This window comes from Notothenia rossii (assembly GCF_949606895.1).
Source record: "Notothenia rossii genome assembly, chromosome: 1".
Classification (NCBI taxonomy): Eukaryota; Metazoa; Chordata; class Actinopteri; order Perciformes; family Nototheniidae; genus Notothenia; species Notothenia rossii.
In genome coordinates this window covers 26,192,016-26,219,799 of record NC_136912.1, presented here as the reverse complement: position 1 = coordinate 26,219,799, position 27,784 = coordinate 26,192,016, and the positions used below count along the sequence as shown (strand labels likewise).

Sequence of the window (27,784 nt, the reverse complement as noted above, 5' to 3'; positions counted from 1 at the left end):
AGGAACCCCACGCTACCGGCAAAGGCAGACCGTTTTCAGTCAGCGATGACCGAACGGGCTATAAAGCCGCAGCTTTGTCCGCCAGGCAACTCAACGTCTCCTTGCTGCTGACCGCCTACCAGGCGGAGTTCTGCGAAGACTTGTCGAGCAAACCTGAGCCTGCCGTGTGGGACAAGATCGCAGCGATCATGGACACTCTGTGTGCAGCGCTGTGCAGTCCAAGCCACGGGCAAAGCACTGGGAATTATGGTGGTACAGGAGAGAGCCAGGTGGCTCAACCTGACGAACCTTCCAGACCGGGAAAAAGAGGATGTTCTGGACATGCCTATTGTTCCCGAGGGCATATGGCTCCGCTCCAGCTTCGATGCAGCGGAGATGCGAATCAAAAAAGAAGGAAGACGAGGCTCTCCAGCTCTGTCTCCCCCGAAGGGTCCAGCCACCACCTTCAACGGTCCTGCGGCAGGCCTTCACTCAAGCTGCCTCACGTCCTGCCCGGTTCAAGATACCGAAGCAGCAGAGACCACAGCCCGTCCCGGCCCCCATCCCAGGCACGAGGCGAGGTTGAGCTTGCCAAGAAGATCTCCGGTTCCGGCAGCTGCCGCTCAGACACAGCCGACCCAGGTTTTCAGCCACCAGGTGAGGAAGAAGAAGCGGGCGGCCTGACAGCCTCCTCTGCTGGAAGTTCCCTGTTCCCCAGCTCCAGAACACGTTCCAGTGTTAGATGCTCATGTGTTTTCGGGGTGCCATCATGCCCCCATCTTCCCGCCGCCTCGAGTGATGCCAGAACGTCATCCTCAAGTTCGCGCCATGAGGGAAATGGACTTAACATCAAAGACAGCAAGTTCCGCTGCCTGTTTAAATCACACAAACACATGTCATCATTATTGTTTCCTAATAAATCATTTTCCACTGTCGTTTCGAGGCTTGAAGCCAAGGGCGCAGTCAATAAAAATGAAAAGAAAAAAAACAAAACAATAAACAGTCCGTCGTCTACCCCTCTTTTGAGAGCGTCTACGGCCTCTCTCAAAAGGCGGACATTAGACGGGACTGTGAAGGCACCACCGCCACGCGCATGCGCAGTGTCGGCCGGGGTTGTCAACCTGGGGTACCACCGTGTTCAGACACTAGAGGACCCCATAACACAACAAATAAAGACACAGAGGGGAGACGACAGAGATGTGACATCTTCGCTCGCTTTAAGGAGCGAAAAGTGGAAGATGCTCACAGATTCTGCCTGGGTTTACAAGACAGTAACACGGGGCTACAGGCTCCAATTCGCTGTCACCCCCCCTCGCTTCTCGGGCATTCTGTATTCACAAGCCCGGGGAGATTCGGCCCATATTCTGGAGCAAGAGATTTTCTCGCTACTAGAAAAGAAGGCTATATCGATAATACCCGCCGAACAGAGTTAGAGCGGCTTTTATTCCAAGTATTTCCTCATTCCCAAACGGGGAGGGAATGGAATTCGGCCTATACTAGATTTGAGAGCTCTGAACAAATTTCTCAAAAGATACAAATTCAGAATGCTCACTCACACATCTCTGTTGCGTCTCGTGCGCCAACACGACTGGTTCACATCAGTCGACCTGAAGATGCGTATTTCCACATCCCAGTATATTACCCACATAGGAAATATCTGAGGTTCGCCTTTCAGGGTGTCTGTTACGAGTACAGAGTACTTCCCTTCGGTCTGTCTCTCAACCCGCGAGTGTTTGTACGGTGTACGGAAGCCGCGATAGCCCCGTTAAGACAACAGGGTATTCGCTTGGCAACTTATTTGGACGACTGGCTGCTTCTCGCACAGTCGGAGCAAGAGGCTATTACGCAGACGAATGTCCTCGTAAAACACCTGCTCGATCTGGGTTTCGTAATAAACACAGAAAAGAGCATGTTGTCCCCAGCCCAGACTCTTCCTGGGCCTACACCTGAATTTGGTGCCCTTTACAGCCCGCCTGTCAGCAGAAAGAGAGAAAGCCTTCAGAGCTTGCCTCACTCATTTCAGGCTAGGCAAATATGTTCTCTTCAGATTATGTCTGCGGTTACTGGGGCTCATGGCGTCAGCCATCCTGGTGGTACGACTGGGACGCTCACTATGAAATGCGTAATGGCACCGCGCCACTGGCTGCACCCGACTTTTCTAGTACGGGGCATGCCTATGGGTGCTGTCCTATCGCAGAAGGTGGTCACCACAGACGCATGTCTGACGGGCTGGGGGGGTATATACGAAGGTCGACCTGTGAGGGGTCTCTGGAGCAGAGACCTCCAACGGTCACACATAAATTATCTGGAGCTTTTAGCGGTGTTCCTCACCCTGAAACGCTTTCTGCCTTTTCTCAGAGGACATCATGTCCTCGTGAGGACAGACAACACGACCACAATATCGTATATAAACCGCCAAGGGGGTTTGCGTTCTCTCCAGTTACACATGCTGGCACGCAAACTGATCTTATGGAGCTGCGGACGTCTCCTCTCTCTGAGAGCGACGTACGTACCAGGAGTGATGAACCTCGGGGCAGATCTGCTGTCCAGAGGTGCACCACTATATGCAGACTGGACTCTACATCCAACACCACACACTGATCCTGATAGCTCCTGGCCTGCAATGTACTGGCTGGCGGAGATATATCAGCTGCTGTGCGGACAGCCGTGGTAGCTCCCACTACGCAGGGACATACTGTCTCAGGCGGGGGGGGGGCGATCTTTCACCCACACCCAGAGCGCTTGGCACTATGGGCCTGGCCCGCGAGTGGTACAATCTGAATACAGTGGGGCTCCCTCAGAAGGTGATAAACACTATTCAGAGTGCAAGAGCTTCCTCCACCAGGTCTCTCTATGACTGTAAGTGGAGGGTGTTTCAGGAGTGGTGCCTTCAAAAAGGACACATCTCTTTTCAATGTCCTGTCGGGTTATTTTATCATTTCTACAGGACCTAATTGATAAACACAGAGCTTTCTCTACGATCAAAGTCTACCTGGCTGCTATTGCTGCATGCCATGTGGGCTTTGAGGGAAAGACGGCTAGCCAACATCCTTTGGTCTGCCGTTTTATGAAAGGGGCTCGCAGGCTCCTCCCTGTTTCCAGGTCACTGGTGCCCTTATGGGACTTGGCAGTGGTTTTAGATGGGCTCACTCAACCTCCATTTGAACCCCTGGAAGAAGCTGACATGAAACACCTGTCACTGAAGACAGTGCTGTTACTGGCTCTGGCATCTGCCAAGCGAGTCAGTGACATTCATGCGCTCTCTGTACACCCTTCATGCACTCAGTTTGCCCCGGGGCAAACGAGAGTGTTGCTGAAGCCCAACCCTGCCTTTGTACCTAAGGTGGTTGGCTCATGTACCCCCATTGACATTGTGGCATTTTCTCCGCCGCTGTGTTCCTCTGAGGAACAGCGGCTGAATTTGCTGTGTCCAGTTCGTGCTTTACGCACCTATATGGACAGGTCAAAAGAGTTTCGTTGCAATGACCAACTCTTTATATCCTGGGCTAACCCTCAGAAGGGCAAGCCCGTTACCAGGCAACTGCTCTCACACTGGATTGTGGAAGCGATTGCTCTGGCTTATACGAGTCAGGGTTTGCAGGCACCAACGGGCCTGCGTGCTCATTCTACTCGTGGACTGGCTACATCCTGGGCTTTGTTCAAGGGTGTTTCCATCCAAGACATTTGTGCAGCAGCGAGCTGGTCCTCACCGCTCACTTTTGTCCGCTTTTACAGGCTATATGTCTCTGATCCAAGTGTGGCCCGCGCAGTGCTGGGCCCCGTGTTGAGACAGGGTTCTACCTGTTAAGTTCTGGTTGTTTTGGTGATTTTCGAGATAAGCATGTCTAGCAATACGGGAGTTTCAATATCCCATAGTGAGACATCGAACGGAGTGTTATGAATGAGAACTATAGGTTACTTACGTAACCCAAGTTCTCAGAGTAACATGAAGTGAGATGTCTCACCAGACGGCCCTTCTTGCTAAGGCGAAGCGAGAAGAGGTGCTTATTTTGTATGACGCTGCGTCGTAGCGCAAGCTACTTATAGGGTGGGTGGATTCCCTGACGTAGACGTCAAGATCACCAGCCAATCAGGATTGGCGTAATGAGATTGATGCTTCTGTTTGCATACGCGTTGAGGCGCATCCCATAGTGAGACATCTCACTTCATGTTACTCTGAGAACTGGGGTTACGTAAGTAACCTATAGTTGTGTAACAGGAAGAACTCCTGAAGACATTGGGGAAGCACCACTGATCCACCATTTTAACAAATATATCAAAACATAGGCAGTGATGTCATTCTTAGTCAAGGCAAGTCGGCTTCAATGTGCTCGTCTAAGGGGACTTCCCCTCAACACAAACACCATATTTTAAACAGTAATCATACTTTGCAGATCCACTAGTGAGTATCAAATCCCTGCACACTAGAGATGTTAAAATTCACCGATTTGCATCGGTGCACCGGCATAAACGTCCCAGATGCGAGTGCACCGGTTGAAAGAGTGCACATCGGCTACAGTTTGGGTTGAACCGGGTTGAACTTGCGATGCATCGATTGCGTAGCGTCTTTGCATCGGTAAAAAAACGATTCATTCATATAAAATCCCCTCATCTTGTCAACGCTCAGCAGAGAAGATCTTTGATATTGGCTTCGCCACTACGGACGCCGAGAGTCTCAGTTATCAACACACACGGAAGTTGAGGAGAAAGAGAAAAACAGCGCATCGAAAAATACCTACAAATCAAACATTTGGCAACACTTCGGATTGTTCAAGAAAGACGGTGTAATAGTCCTTTTTTCTATATAGTTGACCGCAGGTCATGGAGAGTAATAAGGTATCCGTAGACCTTTGTATGAGGTATCTTTATTACTTAACAGGTCTACAGCCATGATACATAGATCAGTCCTAGATGCGGACTTGCATACACACAGTATCACTCCGCAGCCGCACCCCATCAGTAACGTCCTGATGGTATATGTGCGCGGCACTATATACTACAGACGGTCAACTTGAAAAATCGCTCGCAAATTGTTAACGATGCCGAGCCGCTTTAAAGTACACAAGTAGTTTGAGGAACTTAACAACGCACATAAAGAGGCGACATGGGGTCTGCGGCTGAAAAGAGAAACCTGAAAGTTAGACATATGAGTTCAATCACTCAGTGAGGTGTTCTCAGAGAGAGTGGTGTTTAGTTTACAGCAGCCTGTGACAGCCAATAATAATTTAAATGTCTTCCTTACTGTAAGCAGTTATGAAATACCTGTTTGTGAAAGGTTATTTGTATTCTTTATTGTTCATATAGAACCCACTGCTTTCTGCTCACTGGTGAGTTAGCCTATGAATGAGTGTTAAGCACATCAGGCTGGCAGCTGTATGGGCATTGCTCTATGGTAGCTGTTATTTGCACATTGTTAATCATGAGCAATGCATCCTTACATTGTTTAACTGTGAGGTGTTATACAATTGTACTCTGGAGAGCTTTTAAAGGTAAAAAGAATAAACGGCATGATGGGATGTGCAATACCAAATATGTAAAGCACTTTTTTGTTAATGTAGGGTTTGCTGCATATAAGGAATAAAACAAAAATCCTCTGTCGTACCATATTGAAGTATCATTATTTTTGCATCGTGTTGAATCGCATCGTATCGCCCCGAATCGCATAATGTTGAATCAAATTGTATCGAACTGTATCGCAACAGGGGTGAATCGTATCGTATTGCATCGCCTGGTGTTTCAAATTTATCGTTAATGTATCGTATCGTGGCAACATATCGAGATGCGCATCGCATCGGCCTCAGTGGTGGAGATGCACATCCCTACTGCACACAGAGTGGTGAAAAGTGGCAGTGCATGTGACTCACTGTGCAGAAATCCACTTCCTGAACCTTGTGTATCTGTGACTGTTTTAAACATGGATGAAGTAAGAGTGAAATCAATAGTGTTGTTATGGCAATGAAGCAGTGAGGTGGAGTATCATGATCCTGCTCTGTGGGACTACAGTATAAAACCCGCAGAACTAATCCATGATATAAAATAAATACACAGGCAGGTCTGAAAAACACTCACAATCAAGCTCATTATATTTAAACATGCAGGATCATTAAGTAGACAGCTGGCGTTCAAAGAGAAATGTTAGGGGTACACAGAGGCACATCAACATTTAGAAACAGCAATGGCTACTTTTTCCCTCAAGTCCTTTGGTATGGTTATGGAGAAGAGACAAGATAAGTGGAGAGGACGGAGGAGGAGAGCAGAGCAGAGCAGATAAAGTCACAACGCTCCATTTGCCATGAAATATTCCCCCGTGGTACAAATACTTGAGGTGAGAGAGGAATAAGTTAACTCTGAAGAAGTTTGCTTGTGTGTGTGTGTGTGTGTGTGTGTGTGTGTGTGTGTGTGTGTGTGTGTGTGTGTGTGTGTGTGTGTGTGTGTGTGTGTGTGTGTGTGTGTGTGTGTGTGTGTGTGTGTGTGTGTGTGTGTGTGTGTTTGTGTGCACATGTTCGAAAGGTGACTGCTCTTTATCTGGGTAACTGTGGGTCTTTAATACATTGCAATTGTGACACTATTTGACCTTGTTCCCCTGTGTGAGTTTAAAGGTATGAGTGCTTGTGTGTATTTTTGCAGCAAATATATTACAGTCATATGAACACTTTTTATATATACATTTAAAAAAACTCCCTTCACCAATTGCTCTAAATGTAATGCTTTTCGTGCTTTTGTTGGCACATTGGCTTCAAGGCGGAGTCATGGATTCCAAAAGCAATATTTCAAGAATGTCATTGTGTGTTTCAAAACTCATTAAAAACCTGATATAGCTTTATATGTGTTTTGTATTGCTCTAGTATGGTGGCCGACAGGTGCAAACGCGGAACAACGGCCCAAAACGCATACATAAGCAGGAAACACCTGCAAATAATGAAATGAAAAACAAACAAATCCTGAAAACAAATACAACACAAAAATGTTGCATTTACCGAAATGATGCAAACTAAATACAACACACAAACCCCGAAAACAAACGCAACAAAAAATAGCTGCAAATACCAAAACGATATGCAAAGTCCAAAGCACGTACAAATCCCAAAACACATACAAAAAAAAACATTCCGGAAGTGCTCCAGGCCTCTAGGGGGCGCGCTACGTGGAACAGATTGATGTCTGACCAGACATAGAGAGAACGAACAAGAGTGATGGAAATCGGGAGGAAAGAAAGTTCATTTAAGTGGAGAAAGATAAGAAGGTAAGTTTTGTTTTTATTAGGGCCGGGACTCGATTAAAAAAATAAATCTAATTAATTAAAGGTTTTGTAATTAATTAATCGAAATTAATCGCATTTTTAATCGCATATAAATATTTGACCTGAGAACAGTGAGAAGATGTCAATAAAGTGTGCCGTCACACAGAGGTCATTTGAATTGCTTACCGAGGTCCAATGATCCCCAGTCAGGGCAACACATTCGGCTTTCTCCAATACATTCTCTTTATCTTCCTTTTCATTCTCATAAAGCTGCTGGATTCTTTTTGTCACTGGCTTTCTGCATGGCAGCTCATATGTTTTGTCAGACGATGCAATCTGTAGTACCTTTTGCAGCCCCTTCTCTTCTACCACTCCAAGTGGTTTACAGTCAAGTGCAATCCAGTGAGCTGGTTATTTTTTCAGACGTGGACTTAGTTATCCTGGCCCTGAAACCAGTCATCTGGTTGAGTGTGGGTCATACTTGTCAACCCTCCCGATTTTCGCGGGAGACTCCCGATTTCACTGCCCTCTCCAGGTTTCCTCCCGGGGTCATATTTCTCCCGCATTTCTCCCGATTTCTGACAAAATCAGATTTACACACGACTGTTTCCACTCGGACTTTAATACAGCTACACCATTGTTGGTTTCCATGGTAACACGTCTCTTTAGCAGCGCGCGCAACTCAAAGTCTGAGAGGGTGAGGCAGATATTCACAGAAAACAGAACAAGAATCGACAACTACTCTACTCTCTGCTCACTCCCTTCCTGTAAAATGCAGGTCCAGTCCACACATATGCTCCATCAAGGACGGTGCTACGGCCGCAAGGCAGTGCACTTACAACTACAATAAGCATGTTAATGTTAATCTAACAGCTCCGGCGATCCACGAGCACCTTCGTTCATGTTTGATTATTGTTCACTTTAGTTTGTTGTTGTCTGAAGTCATGAACGTTAGTTGGTGCTCCAGTATAATCGGTACGCCTGAAACTCATCCAGTGAGAAACGTTCCGCAGCGCAAAAATAAGTGCGATTAAAATGCGTAAATTTTTTTAACGCGTTAATGTTTGTGTAATTAATTAATCTTAATTAACGCGTTAAAGTCCCGGCCCTAGTTTTTATACATAGAGCGTCATATTTATATAGCTAGCGTTAGTGTGCCTAACTACTACACCAGCTGAGGAGAGGAGAGCTTCAGGTGAAGAGAAGATAAAGTGAGGGAAGAACATTGTTAAAAGAGATGAAAAATCAAGTGCAGGCAAATAACACGGGCCATAGTGAGTAACGCAGAAAAAGGACATTTGAATTCTTAGCAGTTTGTTTATATGTATGTATTTGTGTATAGATGTTGCAACTATACAGAGCTTTAGCAATTGCCTGTAACTATGGTCATGCTAATAAAGCTATTGAATCAGGGCTGCCAACATTTGAGTTCAGCTTGGAGTGAGATTTTTTTTGGTGAACCGAAAAAAGAAACGTTAATCTGTACGGTGTTACAAATGTATTGAACATGTACAAACTAGGGTTTCCATAACCATGTGCTACAGTAGAACACAGTGGAATACGCACACACAGTGTACCTCTTACAATGAAGGCTCGATAATCAGCTCACAGCATATAAAATGGCATATAGGTGTATGCAGAGGTAAAGTGCTATTTTATAAGTGTGTGTGTGTGTGTGGGGGGGGGGGGGGGGGTTTAAACATTGAAGTTAAATGCATCAACCTGGTGCACTTTGAGAGCTAAATGAATTTATGGATACATCTCTCAACATCCATTTGAAACAGAACTGTAAACAGATTTTCTTTTTCTTTATGGATATTTTACAAATCACTCACCTTTTAAAATGTATTCTTGTTTTACTGTCATATTGTATTTCATAATTGTTTTTCATTTATTCTCATAAATGGTGACCAAAACCTTTGAGACCCACTGAGATAACTAGACTAAAGTTAACTATCTAAACACGCAGAGTCCCTTACCTCACTGAGCTGCAGTTATCTCTCAGTCTGACAGGACAGAGCTCTCCCGGCCCGTCCACACAGCGGCGTGCGTTGATGCTTCACCATTCACTTTGAATGGGGTGACGTCACTTTTTGCAGAACTGCATTTTGGGAAGCGACGCGATGCGTTGCTGGCGTTGCTCGCTTCAAAAGTTCAGCAATGTTCAACTTTTGGCATTTCGGCAGAAGCGTCAGCCAATGAAATCCCGTTTATTCAAATCTGCTGGTACAAGCTCTAGCCAATCAAACCGCGTGTATGCTGGGAGAGACTATGCAGTTCATTTCCTCATATTCCAAAAAATTGAGAAAAATTCATTATAGCGGTAGTGAATCACCCGGTGCTGTATGATCAGTCTCTGTTCATCTACCAGGATACAAACCGGAGGAGTCAGGCATGGAGGGAGGTGGCAGAGACAGGGGTGAAACTGGTAGGTTTTTGCCTGTTTGGGGATTTTATATCCAGTTTACTTCGTTTTAACATTGCTATTGATTTGTATGTCGGGGGCGGGAGATTCATTTGATGTTGTTGGTCGCGTTGCTCGCAAAAAATTCCCAAGCTTCAGATACGCCCACCGCCAAGCGTCAACGCATGCCGCTGTGTGGACGGGCCGTCCCTCTCATTCTTTTAGAAACAGCTTCTAATATCCGTTAGCGTAGCTAGCTAACCAGATGCTAACAACAACAATGCAAATAGTGAGTTTGGTAGAAATATATATGTTATTGAAGATGATGCCATATTTATTGAAGATTTTACATCATAAATATTCCCCAAAATTATTCAAAAGCATATTCTTCCAAACTCCTTGCTGTAGTATGACACACGGGAGACTATTGATGTGTGCATGGGCGTAATTTCCACTGGGGACAGGGGGGACATGTCCCCCCCACTTTTAAAAATCCCGTTTGTGTCCTCCCCACTTTTCAAATCTTTTATTTATTTTTTTACGCAAGTGGTCATCGTCACGGAGGAGCGTCTGTCTGTGTGTGTGTGTGTGTGGCAGGAGCGCATTTTGTGTGAGAGAGACAGAGAGAGACAGGGAGAGACAGGGAGAGAGAGAAACAGAGAGAGACAGAGAGAGACAGAGAGAGACAGGGAGAGACAGGGAGAGACAGAGAGAGAGAGAGAGAGAGAGAGAGAGAGTTACGGGGGTTGTTGTTAGCATCTGGTGCTAGCTCGGAGATTAGATTAGTAGCTGTTTCAACAATAAGGAGAGGGAGAGTCCTCTCCTGTCGGACTGAGAGGTTGAGATAACATCAGCTCAGGGAGGTAAAGGACTCTGAGTGATTGTAAACTTTAGTTATCTCAGTGGGTCTCAAACGGTTTGGTCTCAACAAATATTTCCATCTATTTAATATAGTTGTTCAAAATAAGTTTAAAAGTAATTCCAATGTCAGTAAAAAATGTAAAACACAGTTTGAAAGGGAAGTGATTAGTAAAATATGCATAAATAAAAAGAAAGAATGCAGACTAGGTAAGATAAAGATAGGAGAGAGGAGTATATCAATGATGTGTTATTGGTTGTGAGCATATTCTAATGGTTTTTGGAGTATTGAAATATATACAGGTCTGTTTCATATGAGTGTTGAGAGCTGTATCCATAAATCTCTTTTTGTGAACCTTACCACGGTACTTAGGAGACGTCATTTGTGTCTGAATAACGTTTTTTCATGAGTTATTGATCCGTGAAATCCGAATCTCCCAATATCGTTCCAACTTTACTGAACTAAGCCAGAAGACCGTCTCATTTCATAGATCGCCCGGTTTGCTGTTCCTTCACTTTATTTGTATATTTATATACATTTATTTTGGACGAAAACTTAGCGTGAGGAAAGGCATGTGTGGCGTGAGTGCTTGAGATATGGGTTAATTGCGTGACTCTCACGCTCAATGCGTGAGTGTTGGCAGCCCTGATTGAATTGAGAGAGAAAGAGAGAGAGAGAAGTGACAAAATGTGAAGAGGGACAAAGTAATGACAGGATAGTAGTGTAAATTAGACATGCTCAAGAACAAATATAGAGAAGACATTCGAGAGAGAGAGAGAGACAAAACACAGATTCAACGGTAAACATGATGTGTCTTTCTATTTATTGAGCTAACCACTATTTAGACTATGTGTTTTTGATTGACTTGATTAAATGGATTTACTACATCAATGTATGTCTTTTCAGGCTGCCATGTTTTGTCCTTTCTTTGGCCAACATCTGGGGACAGTTCAAGTGTTCTGTGGCAAACATGTACAGTTTTTGGCAGAAGTTGAACACAACAGTAAGTTCACTTTTTTGTATTGTATCTGTTTCAAATGTAAGAAATTAGGATTCAACAAACTACTCTGTTTAGAATACTAATTGGCAGATGCATACACTAGATATCAGAGGGAAGGACACATGTTTTCATTGTCTCTTTATGTGAAATATGTAGAAGCCATTATTCAATTGTAGACCAATGCATGATTAAATAAACAAAACAGCTTATATTATAAATTCGTAATTGTGTATTAGTTCTATCTTTATAGAGAACATTATACATTTAGAATCAGATTTTGAGACAGTGGTCGGCTGGGAAAGTCACACCGCCATGGGGCACAAACAGTTGCTGACGTGATGTTTTCTTCGCATTCCATAAGGAGGGTCAGGAACTCACGCTTGGGACCACCAGTGTCCACTCCATCCTCAGTGTGTCCCTCATCATCAGTGAACTTAACTGACATCTCATGAGAGGAGTCGAATGAGGCACCTTTGAAGCCGCGGATTGCTCCATCCAACACATTGGCTCTATTAATATTGAACTTGCTTCCAGATGTATTTGTTCTTTTCGCAGAGAGTTCTGCAACAATGTGTGTCACAGTCTGGTATCCTGTGCTGGGAAAGACAAAGTGATGTATTGTAATATTAAATGATGAAGCTAGTAATAAGATTTACAGTATAGAATAGAAAAATGAAGTGGTAATAGTAACAATTAATACCTTCGCTCCATTTTGTCTTCTGGCTCAGACTGGCTATCAATAATGATAAGTGCATACACAGCTGTGTAGTTGCTGCAGTGAGAAGACAGTTGAATAATTATTTTCAAATACATAATATATGCATGACAGTCATATTTACAAAAGGATGTTGATCCTCTTCCTGTTTTTTTTAATACATTGGGTTCTAAACTGACAACAGCACTTTGTCATACTCCTACACAATCCTTGTAAACATTTGAAATGGATGCAGGAAACAATATCTGATCTTTGAAAAATATTTGTGGGTGTTTTTTGTATCGTCTTCACTAAAATGTAAGATATTGTGGGTGTCATTTGGAAATGTATGAAAGTATAATTATTCTGCTTCCTGGGATTGTTACCCACTGAGATTGGAGGCTATACAAACAAACAAATGTAAAATAAAGATACACAGCAAACAACTGGCACGATGCAACTGTCAACATCATTTACCTATAGAAGTTGTTCTGACCCGGGGCAGACTGGACCTCTTCCTGGAATGGGGTTGGTTCTCCATCCTATTTTTACCCAGGAAATAAGTGCACACAAAGGTATTTATTGATCTCATGTTCACAAATTCAAACCTACATGGTATACTTACATTTTTAATTAGTCTTACCCGATCAGACGCTGGTTGTGGGTGCCTGAAAGGTCTGATAAAGGTAAACAACAAATATATTCAAACTACTGTACTGTTAAAACATTCTGCTTCTTGTGGCACAAAATAATATGTTGACAATGTTTTATTTTACCCTGGCAAACTGTTGTCCATTTGTGGAGTGCTCACTTTTGGAACATTTGGAATGTCCCACACCTGCATACACACAAATGACTGAAATAAAATAAATTAACTTTAATTAAGAATATATGCCACGATAAATCCAAACTGACCAAGGTACATTATATTGTTGACCGTCCTTTAACTCTCACATTAGGATTTACATTGGGGCACAATAAACCAACTCCTCTCTGGTTATAATATATCTATATGATGTAAAGTGTTACATTTAGGTGCACAGTGCTGTCTCTTGACTTGCAAACTCTTTTACCAAACAAGCTAACGCTAGCTGGGTAAATATGACGCTCTTTGTATCAAAACAAAACTTACCTTCTTATATATCGACTTTTTCCACTTCGATCAACTTTTGAGTTTCCTCCGGATTCAATTTGCAGCACTCTTGTTCTGTTCTCTCTATGTCTGGTCAGACATCAATCTGTTCCACGTAGCACGCCCCCTAGAGGCCTGGAGCACTTCCGGAATGCTTTTTGTTTTGTATGTGTTTTTGGGATATGTACATGCTTTGGACTTTGCATATCGTTTTGGTATTTGCAGCGTTTTTTTGTTGCGTTTGTTTTCGGGGTTTGTGTGTTGTATTTAGTTTGCATCATTTCTGTAAATGCAGCGTTTTTTGGTTGTATTTGTTTTCAGGATTTGTTTGTTTTTTATTTCAGGATTTGCAGCTGTTTCCTGCTAATTCATGTGTTTTTGGCCGTTGTTCGGCGTTTGCACCAGCCGGCCACCGTACTCTAGTGTCCCTCCTTCCTATAGTTTCCTTGCTGTCTCTGTTTCATCCAATTCCCCGGGGGATCATAACAGATCCTTTTTCCATTTGTGCTGAACTCCGACATATAAAGTGCTGGAGTGTGTATCTGTGTGTGCTTAAAGCCCATTTCCCCCTTTAATGGCGATAAAGACTCTTCTCCTTAACCTTGTCACCTCAACAAAGTCAGGCCAATCCATCCAATCAAAGCTAGATTGATCAGATATCATTCATAGCTAGCAAAGACAAATAACACTGACTATTACTAGCCTTAAGGCTGAAAGTTCCAGCACTTATCTAGATCACAGTTATCATTGCGAAAGGAAATATAACACAGGAATGCTCTGGCTTATCTTTTGCCTCAAGGTTATTGGTTTCAAACATGATCTACATTAAATACAGAGTGCAGCTGTGGTTAAAAGAGATGACACAAAACCGAACGACAGAGGGGGGGAAATAACAGCAGAATTGACAGGGATATAGCTTTCATCGCAGGCATTTTTGTTTTACCAGGTATTGATGTACAGAGGAGAGGAAGTATGAGACGCTGAGTACCTAAATGCACCGACATGTGTTATGTCCCAGAGTGACCAGTCAATTAAATAGATCTCTTTCTTTCAACACTTACTGATGTGTCTTTTATCCAGCCCGGCCTCACCAGCTTGTTATCCCATAGTCAGAGCTATTGAATAATGTATGCTGAGCCTCTCTCTCCCCCGCTGGAGCAGGGTTGGAAGGGATATGGATGCTTCAAACTGAATACTGTGATTCACTGGGGGCATGAGGCTGCTGGGAGTTTTCATGTTCTTATTTTCTAAAAAGACCAAATCCTGTTAAATAGTACAAGAACAAAAATGCAGCATAATTATGTGTCTGCTTAGAAGCAAGATTTTTTGGGACTTTCTCTTTAAGGACATAAAGTGTTTGTGGTACAAGGTTCTTGAGAATGCATTCTATGCCACGAACCCATAAAGTGTAACCATTAGCTCTTTATTCGGTGAGATCATAAATTACTTAGCTTATTTGCCTGTGCAATGTTTGTGTGATTTCATCACTATTTGCATTAAGATAATCTACAAACCTCATCTCCAACACAGTTTGAGTGGAGTGTGATTGTGTTTGCATTTAGTTTCTGAGGCTTTAATCAAAGGGCCTCTGGGCTTTTTGGCTCATTCTCAAGCATTTCAGCATGTCTTGTGGTCTGTTAGTGTCTCATTGCCGTGACAGGGATTTCCTGATGTTGGCATCTGCAGAGCTCTCAGGCATGTGATGAAATCCACAGTCGAGTCGATGCCTCTATAATTACTGGGAATGGTTTACAAGTATGGGACATGAGAGAGATGAAGTGGATGCTCTTGATGGGGAAACATTGCATAAAATGGGACATGGGAACAGTTGACAGAGATGAGAGGAGCGTGTGAAAGACACAGCTGGGAATTGATCTGAGGGATAATGCATGATGTAGATATAAGGGACAGAGGGTGGTGTACAGTAGTTAAATTAACCTGTTGGAATGTATTCATTTCCTTGACTATGCAGTGAACATGGTGTCATTATTGCTCGGCATTCAAAGGGGAATAGCGGAATGAGAGAGATGACTTTGCCACCATTTATCCTTATAGGCTTGAGGGCTACAGTTATATAAACCATGTTATTTTCAATGTTCCATGTTGATTTGAGAGATTTCAATTTCGAGTGTGATTGCAAATGGAAAGGTAGAAGCTTGAAATAACTTTAAATGGTACTCGAGACGTAGAAGGTAAGAACAGGACAGGATACACGAGGCAGGAAAGACACACGAGTGGGCTAGAACTGGTTCTCAAGTCATTTGTTTATGATAGTATCGTTCGTTCCGGTGCACTCCGGCAGGACTAGCACATCGAGATTAAGATTAAACAAATTTCTTTGATTTGGGAATACACATATAACTATGGAGAACCAGATTTGTGAGATTTGTGTAAATTACTGTTCGTGGTAATTTGAAAACAAATGCCGGTGGTGTCGGACACACACAAACACACCGAACACGCACACCGAGCGGAGTTGACCGCACACACACACACACACACACACACACACACACACACACACACACACACACACACACACACACACACACACACACACGTCATGCGCCCGGTGACAGGACATCTCCTTCATAAAACGAGTAATAGGGGGAATAATCGTGCAGTTCGATGTGTGTAGAGGTGTGTGTGGTTAAACGTAGCAGCCTCGATCTCTATTCAGCTGTTCTAATGAAGGGAAACGCATTGAAGTAAACAGTAAAAGGCACAGCTCTTTGCAGCTTGTGCTGCTCTTCTCAGATTCTGCTGAGTTACACGTTACTGCCTCCAGTGCCCTGTAAGACGAAGCCAGTTCAACAGACCCTGGATATGTTTGAGTTACCCGGCTTAACTAACCCAAACAAACGCAATGTCGATAAGCGGTCCTACGAAGCTGGTTATCAACTCAGTACATCAACCAGGGTTTCTCTGATCGGCTGAGAGCGCGTTCACGTGAAAGGGACGGGGTTAGCAACATTTGACCAATCACAAACATGGAGACGCGTGCTGACAGCGCAGCGTCATACTTCATGAATGAATAGTGTAAATAGCAAATCCTGCTTCGTAGTACAGGCCACTGGTGCCGCAGAGATTTCATAAAGTGAAGGAGGTTTTCCTTCTATAAAACAGCTGTGGGCAGCAGATACTGTGAGTCACGGACAGGAATCCCTCAATTTAAATAAAACGAGGCCACGCTTTATTAACTCGTGCGAACGAGAAAGTAAAACGTGGCCACGTTTTATTTATTTTTCTCTCAATTAACTCTCCAGGGCTCCGTACAATATAGCTGGTTCTGTGATGATACTAATACAGCTCTTAACATGATTATTAACATGAAGCTTTTTATTGAACTAACTAACTTACTGAATATTCCCTCCATTGACATTAACATATCACTTGCAAATTATTCTTCAAACGTTGCAGTCATAGACTTATGATATTATTACTATAGTGAAACACAATTACTCTGGATTAACAGTTTTAAGGGTTCTTGTGTTTTAGGATTCCAATATACAGTACTGGTTTACATGTTGTATGTTGCTGCATTCTGCAGGAGCAATGATCAAGGCAACTACTTGCCAGTTTCAACTTAGGCAGAGTCCTCTTGCTTGTAAGCTGGCGTCCTCACACATCATTTTTGGAACAGGGCATTATATAAGCTGTTCTGTTCTACATTTGAGCCAGGCTCACGCATCTTAAGGGAAAAGAGAATCTTCAGTTATCACCTCAGGTGTGCCAAGCTGACATTTGATTACAGCATTGGGATTCTCTCAGTGTAATTGTAATTGTTGTCCCTGAGACTGTGGACCTTTATGTCAAGGCAGACGTAATCCTTTATTATTTTACCTGGAAGAACCCCATCAAGGAACAAGACGTGTCTGCACACTATACTGCTCTTAGTGCACAACCTGTATAACTTGAACCCTGTTTTCTACTAAATGAGTGTTATATACGTACAATATCATGTATCTGATACAACAGCAAACAATGAAAGATACTCTAATAAACATAAATTAGGTAAATACCATAAATAAGCATACTCATACTTTGTTTGCTTTCATTTCTGGTGGGTAGTGTTCCGTGGTCGTGGCTTAGCCCCTGCACTTACAAACACACAGAGCTGTAAGGAGTGAGTGATACAGAGAGCTTACAGTGGGAGAGTTGGCTGTGGGTTGATGTGAAAAACAACTGTATGAGAATAGACAGAAAACAAGGGGTTGTGGCTCAATAGCTTATTATCGCCAAAAGTGATCAGTTAAAAAGTTGCTTTTGATATTGGATTGACATCCCTATTTTTTAATGCCACTTTAAAGCCGAAATGGGAGGATACTTGTACACTCAAAGCACAGGTGTTTGTTCGTATTTTCCTAGAGGGAATGTGTGAGTTTCAGAAGAGACAAATATTGCAACTCCAAAGGCTTGCCTTTTCAGCTGACTTTGCATAAGAAGTAAGAATAGTCTACAGAATAGTAAATGTTGGAGCCGAGCAGCAGAAAATGAAACCTGCTTAGTTTGCAGTCATGTAACTGAAATGCAACTGATCCACTTTCTGTCACGCCCCTCTCTCAATACACACACACACACACACACACACACACACACACACACACACACACACACACACACACACACACACACACACACACACACACACACACACACACACACACACACACACACACACACACACACACACACACGCACACACATGCGCACACACACACACACACACACACACACACACACACACACACACACACACACACACACACACACACACACACACACACACACAAACACAGAGAGGAACAGTACAATATGTAATTAGGGCTGAACCACATTGTACCAATGAGCTACACACTGATAATTAAATCTAATCTGTGTGAATTTTCTCAGCGCAAGCATGTGTGTCTTTGCCTGTGTGTGTCTGGATGAGTGTATTTGATGTCATAAGGCCAGAGCAGTGTAATGCCACTTCACGTCCAGTTAATTAATTCAAATGTCCACCGTTAATTAATTTCACACAGTGGATTCTGACCGTTCCCTTGGAAACAACCTTTGAATACATGATACCTACAGGGACAAGTTGTGAGTTATTTTAGTATAATAACGTGTTTAGATTGCTTATATACATTTCAATCATATACATAGAATCAAAAATTAATAGTGAATTAGTTTAAACACATAGGACATATACAGTATATGTGTCTGTAAGTGTGTTTAAAGAATTGAATAATAAACATTACTAATTGAAACATGACTTTGTACTCTAAATTAAAGTAGTGTATGTACAGTAAGAGGGTTAGAGGTTACCCTAAACCAGTTTGATCATGAAAGACTATTTTATAAACATATCTTTACTTATCATGCTATAATTCATGCTATGTGTTAGAGCCAGTGCAGTTAACATGAATCCATCTCATGTATGAGCATATTTTATACACACTTAATTTGATATGGTGATTGCACTGAACAAATGCTTTAACGCACTTGAGTAAATGCGTAGCTCTGGCTGGGGAATGAAACATCTTTGTCACGACTGTCCCTTCCCCTAATATAGGCCCTCATTTTCCCACTGATGCTATTACTGAAACTAGCTGTGGGCTACAAGATACATTTGTCAGTACAAAGCTATCTGCTTGCCTGATCATTATGCCAATTACTGCACAGAAACCCAGCCATCTAAAATAGAACAAACAAAGTGCTATAAAGAGCTAAAAGAATAGATTAAGTTTTAGTTAAGGTCATACAAACTACCCTCAAGAAAAGAGCCAGCCAACTATCAACAACCCTGACCATGTGTAGGTCTCTAAATCAAATGTTAAATGGAGTGTTGGCCCACAGCTGATAGCCTTGTGTTCAATGGTTACTACTTTCTCCATGGCAGCAATGCAGCATTTATGGATGTGGAGGGATATACTGCCTAGAGCCAGGATTAGTTACGAGGAAAGGTAAGATGTTCCAGAGCAGGTAGTGCTTAGCATCATGGAGTGGTGTGAGGAAAGAGATGAAATAGAGGATTTCAAGTTAAACATTTTGTTAGTCTTGGTTGAAACAATACAGGCTGAATAACATAAGCTAACATTTTTTACTATACCCAGGTAAAGGTATTACATATGAACCAGTATTTCATTTTATTTCAATTTATCCTGAAAGCTTTAGTGGGATAACATATTATCTACTTAGGTTAGGGAAGGGGGCCGTTTGCGGTATATAAGATATGATTTAACTATGACAGATCGGTTTAAGGGGTTTAATCTTCTTCAAACTAAAATAACGTATGGGCACACATCCAGCACTATTATTTGCAAAGGCTTTTACTTTCAGTTTCTCATGGTTCTTATTTTGGCTTGACAAGGAAGCGGCAAGCGGATGTCAATGGATTTTAGGTGAAGCAATATCCTTTTTAATGACAGCACTATCAACATTTGCAGATTTAACATGGTGCGGCGTGACGTGCCCTTTTTCTCCAGTCAAGTTTTGTGATGAGGGGATTTGTTGTGGATTTTGTATGATGTGACCTCTGAGACAGCAGCTGCAGGGAGGCATGGAGTGATCTTTTGGAACAAGGGATTAGTATTCTTATTCATTTTGTCTCATTTCCTCTTTCCCTTCCAGGGCCAATGTGACTTTCATTTGCCTGACATTCTGAAAAAATACTGTTAAATGTTAATGGAGACTATTTTTACATGGGTCACGACCATGTCTGGCAACCCGGTACGCTCCGGACACTCATAATATGGACACATAGGAATTTCTAATATTTTCCCACACAGGCAGAAAAATATGCAGCCAGTCGCGCACACACATACACACTCGTAAGCACATCCACACAATATTGTTGAGCATAGTCTAAATATTCTTGCTTTCCGCATAATGATCAAATCACAACGGAACCCCCTGACCCCGCTAATCTCTTCAAACCTCTTTGAGTCAAACTTTACTTTCTTTATTCTATTATTTTCAAAGATAAAAATACTTTTTATTTAATATATTTTATGTTGTGGGCGACACTGAAAAAGCTTAGACATCCGACAAGCCATTTGCATGTGTCTCCTTTGTGGAGGGCTCATCTTCTGACGTGGACACTTATTATCACCGACTGTGTGTCTTAATCACTCATATCCGCTGGCGGAAGGCTGGAGGAATTCTCAATAGCTATAGGTGACATGCTGTTTAAATCAAATAAAGTTACAATTGTTGGACTTGGAGATGCCACATGGTGAGTGTTATTTTATGGTAGACTGGTGAGACACTTTTAAAGCAATAGGGAACGGAAATAATGAAATACAGTGAAGAAAGCATTTTAAGATAGGGAATAGAAGCTGCGTGAGATCAAATAATAAGCATCACATGGATCTAAGGCCTGAAATGTTACATGGAGTCCACAACGTAGGGATAACCTTTGATGTGTGTAATACATATTTTTTTCAATACATCAAATAATCCCCATAGCCTGTAACCCACTGCATTGCATTGAAACAGTTCATGGCAAGTGTAGTTGTAGGAATACCCTTAACATTAAGGTATGAAAAGTGGAACTTGAGCGCAATACTTTTTGACTCACCTTTGTGGTCTTATCAACCAGGACAAATGCAACCAAATGCAACATCTAGTAATGTATTTTATGTAGTAAAAATATGTGAATTGCATCAAAGCTCCTCACCTCTACAGAATGTTAATGAACCAAATCACATCCACTAAAAGATGACAAATCAAACCTTTATAGCAGTTGGACTTTCTTTTGACAGTGTGTCCAAATGACACGTTTTTACCCAAAAGGTAGCACTTCTCAAAGATGAAAAGCAACGTCGATATAAAAACATGCCACTCTTTCCTTGATGCAACACAAACAAAAAGAAAATATAATCAAAAAAGCTAATATTGTGAGATGAAACCCACCGGCAGCATGCACCCCAGGTGACACGTAATTAAAATCAAGTATGCTTGACAGTTGTACTTTGAGGCATCCTTGTTCTTTATCACAAACATAAGGCATGAATAGAAAGCGAAACAAACAAACATGACTTGCTATTATTCTTTCAAAGTTGCAAACAAAAGCCGCCCTGGGTAACATGCAGTAAAAGTCACACAGCACCACACTGTAACAGTTACATGCCACAGTGCAACAGTGTAACAGCAAAAGCCCTGGAATTATAGCCTATACCAAGGTCTGCATCCGTTCAGTTACATTTAGCCCAGATTGTTTACAATGCTGCAAAGTCAAAATCAATAGGGCCTGCCAAGACGGGAACAGTCTAATGTTCCATTAGAACTCTGCTATTCAATTACAGCTCCAGAGTTGGAGAAGTTTCAGCTAGCTCAGGTCCCTAGAGGAGAAGCACAGAGAAAGTATGAGGCAGACAGAAGGAGTAATAAATCTAAAACTGACAAACAGCAAAAATAAAGTTATGGCATCCTCCCACCTTCACCCACCCCCAACATTTTCCAGTCTTCCTTGAAGCAGCAGAACAAGACATGGTTGAGAGGAGTTCTTCAATTATTGTTGCTTTAAACTTTTTTATTTCATCTCCTATGTTCATTATTGCTTTTCAATCTCCATCTGTTTTTCAGTTGTAATCATCCTTTTGCTGGCTTCAACTCCTAAGACATGCCATGTGTTCTACTTTACCCCCGTCCCTTTATATTCATACATTTACACTACCATCGCTTTGTGTGCCAGAGATCTTTTTCCTCCCCAGGAAGTAAAGCACTTATCCAGGCAGCCTACTGCACATAACCAGGCCAGTCTCTGGGGAACCAGTATCATTACAGGGGTGAGGGAGAAAGACAGAACCAAACCAACATAAAAAGAAAGCGATAGAGAGAGAAAGACAAGTCATAGACAGGTGGAATAGGTAAGAGAGGCATAACAAAAGGGAAAAGAGCGACATAAAAAGAAAAGTTAAATCAAAAGAAAGCGACACTACAAGAGAGCAGAATAAATGACATTTTCTTTGTGCCTCCTGTGGCAGCGATAGGTCATCATGGGGTCCCAATGGGGACAATTATAGGGCCTAGTGGAAAGAGTAAATGTGTGTGTGTGTGTGTGTGTGTGTGTGTGTGTGTGTGTGTGTGTGTGTGTGTGTGTGTGTGTTTCACTGCAGGTCTTTGTGGAAATAGAGCAACGAGGGCAAGGCACAGAGGGAACAGTGAATCCATAGTGTGTTTTTTTAAATATAGCAACATAGCTTGATATATCCTAAAAGACCTGCTGCTCTGAATATAATCCCACAGCCTTCAGCTTACAATATAATCATCATCCTAGTACTGCACATCTACTATTTAAATCATCCATTATATACAAACTATAAAAATAGAAGGAAAAATACAACAACCTCAAAACTGGAAATCACGCAGCACAACCATAGCAGTGATAATCTCCCAACTGAGTCATATCACAAGTGGCCACTAGGTGTTGGTGAATTACCCTCCTCTTTGTACTCCCCGACATTGAAACCAGTCACTTATGAGTACACCTCATTTGCTGATTTTCATGTTATATGTGCCAAATAGTTAATGTTGCCTTGCTGCCAAAACAGAATGTCCTCTTAAAAAGAAACTACAGCATCAGTCGTTGGCAAATGCCCCAAACAAAACATGTTGATGTTGACAAAACCTTCAAGTGGGCGTGATTATTATGATGGGAGCAAACAGAAGCCAGATGCTGTTGACATACTGTGGAAAAAGGAAAAAGGAGGTCATAGTTGATGAGTTAAAAAATTCAACAGATGTTTATACTATGTTATAATTTAAATAATGTTCTGCTCCTAAATTAAACCAGGTGTTAATAACTATAACCATGCAAATTATCTGTAAAATATAGTAACTTCAATGAAAAACAAAACAAAAAAGCACCAGCTGCGATGCCAAATCGAGCAGGGAGGGAAAGTTGTACTTTTTGCTATTGCTGTTCTTTTATTTTGCCTTTACCCTTGTAGTCATCTTAGTCACATTACTGATGATTATTTATAAAAATGGTCTTACTTCAAACATTTTGTGAAAGAACCAATAATCAGCCCTACGAAATCCTGGGTATATCAAAATTGAGGTATTTATAATATCATGATATTAGATTTTCTCCATAATGCCCAGCCATAAATGCAATGTGTGTGCAAGAAGATGGAAAACTCAGGCCATGCTCCTGGTGTGTCGTGCTTGCTACCTGCAAATTAAAGTGAAGGGGGTTAGCCCTGAAGCTCATACTAACAACGGCTCAGGCTCACATAAGTTAAGCTGATCTTTAAGGTGGACCAGCTTTGTTGTAGTGACAAGCCCCTCCACTGAGTTTTTGCACAACAAATCACACGACCAACTTGGCCGCGGGGCCTAACAGCTTTTCTGGCAGAACCCTGGTATAGTGTCCTCTGAGCGCCAGCCTGTGATGCTTCTCCCTGGGCTGGTGGAGGTTTTGGCTGCTAACCAGCTTTATTCTGTGGCCACACAGTTATTGCTCGAGGTCCTCTTTCTATCAAAGCTTTCCTTGGTGCCATCAAATGCCTGCCGAGTACTTTGCTGTGCCTCTCCACTGCTTTCTTGTTCCTGCTTGATCCCCAATAATATTATGCCTTGCTGAAACATAGGTAAATCGGGATGGTGTAGTGATTGTACCTGTCATATACTGTGGTTATATAACAACATACTGTAGTTAAAACATGATTTGCACAGTTGTATTTGCTGTCTTTAGGAGGATATTATCTGTCATCCATGCTACTGAATGAATACATTATAAAGCATGCACAGCCACAGGTTAACATAGCAAAATATGAGCTTATTATAACCTAACAATAACACATCTAAACAGCTATGGGCAAGGTTTTTCTACCTGCGAGGCATGTAAAACCAGACCAGACAAGAAAAGACAAGAAAGACCATAATTAAACCATGTGACCCTTTTAGCAGACATTACTGGCTGTAATAAGTATGGCAGAATTTGCAGCACACATTTTGTCACGATTCTCATGTTATGTCACGTTTATAGTTTTGTAGGTCCCTCTGGCTGCTGGTTAGATTCTGCACTCCCTGCTGCATGGTGGCCATATGCTCCTCTTGTTGCCCAAGACGTTGGCCCTGAGAGCAGATAGCGTTCTTAATCTGATCTGAGTCGGCTGAGTTCATTTTGATGATCAGTTCGTACTGTCACGGTTTGTGAAACAAGCAGGACCCAAATGCAGATACAAACTGAAACTTCCTTTATTTCAAGGCTATGATATCTCTATACAATGACAAAACAGAACACTCACCGCAGAACTAGTCAGGGAACAAGACGAACCGAACAAGACAGACAGACAATCCAGAACTTAAATACACACAAGACTCAATCACACAACAAGACACAGGTGAGGAGGGAGGAGAAAACACAGGGGCCCAGGTGAACATAATCAGACAATTAGACAAACCAGGGAAACTAATGACAAGAGGAAAAACACAGGGAAAAGGACCAGACAATAACCCAAAGGAAAACATGACATGGAAAACAGCAAAAACACCCAAACCTACAAAACTATAAACGTGACATAACATGAGAATCGTGACACATTTGGGTATTAAAGCTGTCTTTATTTCATCACATAGCCTGTACTACTTTGTGTGCTCTTTTTCCAATTTCCTAATCATGTATTAAGATATTTTCTACCACCCTCTGCTCTCCTCCCTTTGACCCTTTAACTGTCTTTCTGCCTCCTCCTTGTTGCCATGTTCCCCTTCCCTTCCTCACCAAAGTTACCTTTCTCTCTCCTGAACACTGGCATTTCCTAAACCAGCCAATACAATGTCTCAGTATGTTGTTGTTGTTAGTGTTGTTCATATGCAGAGTTCTGTATGTAGCTATCTCTGGGAGTCACAATGTTCCATTTACCTCTCCCACAATGCAATGCTGGGGGATGGCAACGATTATGCCAATTGTGTGTGTATGTGATGTTTTTGTATAAGGCATAATGTAGCTGCGTGGGAGATACAGTATGTCATCTTCATTCTCTCCTCCATTCTCCTACTTCTCTTTATATTCTAAAATGTATTTTCTTATAATGTTCATTTCAAAGCACATCAACATGTTTTTGTAATTAAAAAAATACACCCATATTACCCCCCTTCAAATGAATGTTTGTCACAAAGATGCTGGTATGACTATATGTAACTCATTATGTTAAAACTTGTGCTTATTAGTGTTAAAAGCCTTTTAAATATCTTTAAAAAAACTAAGAGATATGGAACTGAGGAAATGTGGAGGCATTTATCTTTCAGGAAAATAGCATACAGGACAAAATAATCCTGTTTCATGAAACTGCAATGTCAGCAGAAACTGCTGATTAGCTGGAAGTGTAAGGTTTTAGCGATAGTATCCTGTTAGCTGTTGTGTTTTAGTGTTCTGTATATCTGTCTTTTGATGTTAATTACTCTACTCTCTCTCTCCAGGTGTAGGCACTTCCTGTCCGTGTGGCACCTGCTAGAGTGATTGTTGTTCCCACCCCTGATTGTGTCCACCTGTGCCCCATTGCCTGATGTGTATATTTAGGCCTTCTCTCCCTTTGTCTGGTGTCGGTTCCTCTTGTGATGTTGTTATCTCTATGCCTGTTTACCAGAGATTCATGTTACATTACCTAGTTGAACCTAGTGATTATATGGAGAATCCTACTAGAGCCTAGGAGTCATTATTGATAGTTTTGGTTTTCTTAACAATAAAGAAGATTACCAAGCAACGGAATTGAGCATCTGAGTTCTTACGAGGCCATCGTATCAGAACGAACAGACCAAACAAGATGGACTCAGCCGATTCCACAACGCTAAGAACGGCCCTGCAGGTTCAGGGTAAACTCCTTCACCAACATGAGGAACAGCTGTCAGCAATTAACCAAGGGGTCCAGGGCTTAAATGTTCGTCAGGAAAACTTTCAAGCTACAGTGTCCACGGAAATAAACCTACTGGCTGAGAAGATGCGGGAAGTACTCACTCACTTCGTGGCAAATCCTGGTGTTCCTGCGGCAGAGCTTTCCGGTCCAGCGGGGGTCGGGTCTGTCGATATTCCCGTTCAAGTACCCGTGCATTCGCCTACGATCCGCCTCGCTTCGCCAGAGAAATTCTCCGGAGAATCTTGAAACTGTCGTCCTTTCCTGGTCCAGTGCGATCTCCACTTCAAACACCAGCTCGCAGCATTTCCCACCGATCAAGCTAAGGTAGCTTTTATTGTTTCTCATCTGATGGGGAGAGCGGAAGCCTGGGCAACAGCGGAGTGGTCCCGGGACTCGCCTGTTTGTCAGTCATTAAGACTGTTCGTGGATACCATGAGCAAGATTTTTGATCTGACATCACCCGGGAGAGAGTCAGCGAGAGCCCTGGTGAACATTAAGCAGCGGCAGAGGAGAGTGGCGGATTACGCAATTGATTTCCGTACTTTGGCAGTGGAGAGTGGGTGGAACTCAGCGGTTCTCTTTGATGCTTTCCTGCATGGATTAGCAGATCCCATAAAGGATCAATTGGCTCCATTACAGCTGCCTGAATATGTGGACTCACTCATCGCCATGGCTATCCGGGTTGATCAACGTCTAGCTGAAAGAGAGCGGGAAAAAGTAAGGAATACAGAATACACTCCACCTTTCAGACAGGAATTACCAAGGGAATACTACGTTTGGCAGAGGAATTCCCAGTCTTCATCTTCAGAGCGACCAGCGCCCCCTATCGCCGCGGAGGAAGAGATGCAGCTCGGTAGAGCCAGACTCACTCCGGAGGAACGTCAGCGCCGTCTACGGGAGCGGCGGTGCTTCTACTGCGGTCAGCAGGGTCATGTTTCGGCAGCCTGTTCGGCAAAAGATCAGGCTCATCAGCGGGAAGGAAGACGCTGGTGAGCCGAGTGACTTCCTTCGACTCTCCGGTCAGAAGATTAATGCATCAAACTTGGTGATAATACTATGACTTAGGATGCATTAGTTGATTCAGGGGCTGATGAGAGCTTGTTAGACTGGGAGTTGGCTAAAAGTTTAAACTTAAAGGTTGTTCTTTTAGATCAGCCCTTAGAGACTAGTGCTTTAGACGGCCGCCTTTTATGTACTATTACTCATCGCACTGAGCCCATGGTATTAGTCATAGATCAGGAACATCGTGAGCAAATTAGTTTTCATTTATTTAACTCTGCTCAACATCCTCTCATTTTGGGGTACCCTTGGCTTGTTAAACACAACCCTCACGTTGACTGGCAGACAGGAAGGGTTAAAGGGTGGGGGGATGAGTGCTCTCATTCCTGTTTAACCAGTAAAACAGGGTTGAGTAATTTGCAAAGATCAAGTAACTTTAAGCAGGGATAAGGCAATAACAGTGACATTTTTTCTAAGCCTTTTGACTTTCCTGATTTGGCTAGAGTTCCGGCGTGTTATTTAGACATCAAGGAGGTGTTTAATAAAACACGAGCTACTTCATTGCACCCCCATAGACCGTACAATTGTCCCATAGACCTTCTGTCGGGCTCTACTATTCCCAAGGGACGGTT

The 27,784-nt window shown here is 42.5% G+C and overlaps 1 protein-coding gene and 1 long non-coding RNA gene across 5 annotated transcripts in view; one reads left to right on the top strand and one right to left on the bottom strand.

Moving 5' to 3' along the window:
• Positions 1–27,784, bottom strand: part of sgcz (sarcoglycan zeta) — a 422,317-nt gene that overhangs the window by 85,998 nt on the left and 308,535 nt on the right. The gene's annotated exons all lie outside the window — the stretch shown is intronic.
• Positions 9,015–21,669, top strand: LOC307039364. Its single transcript, XR_013808207.1, has 3 exons — positions 9,015–9,647; positions 11,389–11,485; positions 11,844–21,669. It is a non-coding gene; the product is annotated as an uncharacterized lncRNA (long non-coding RNA).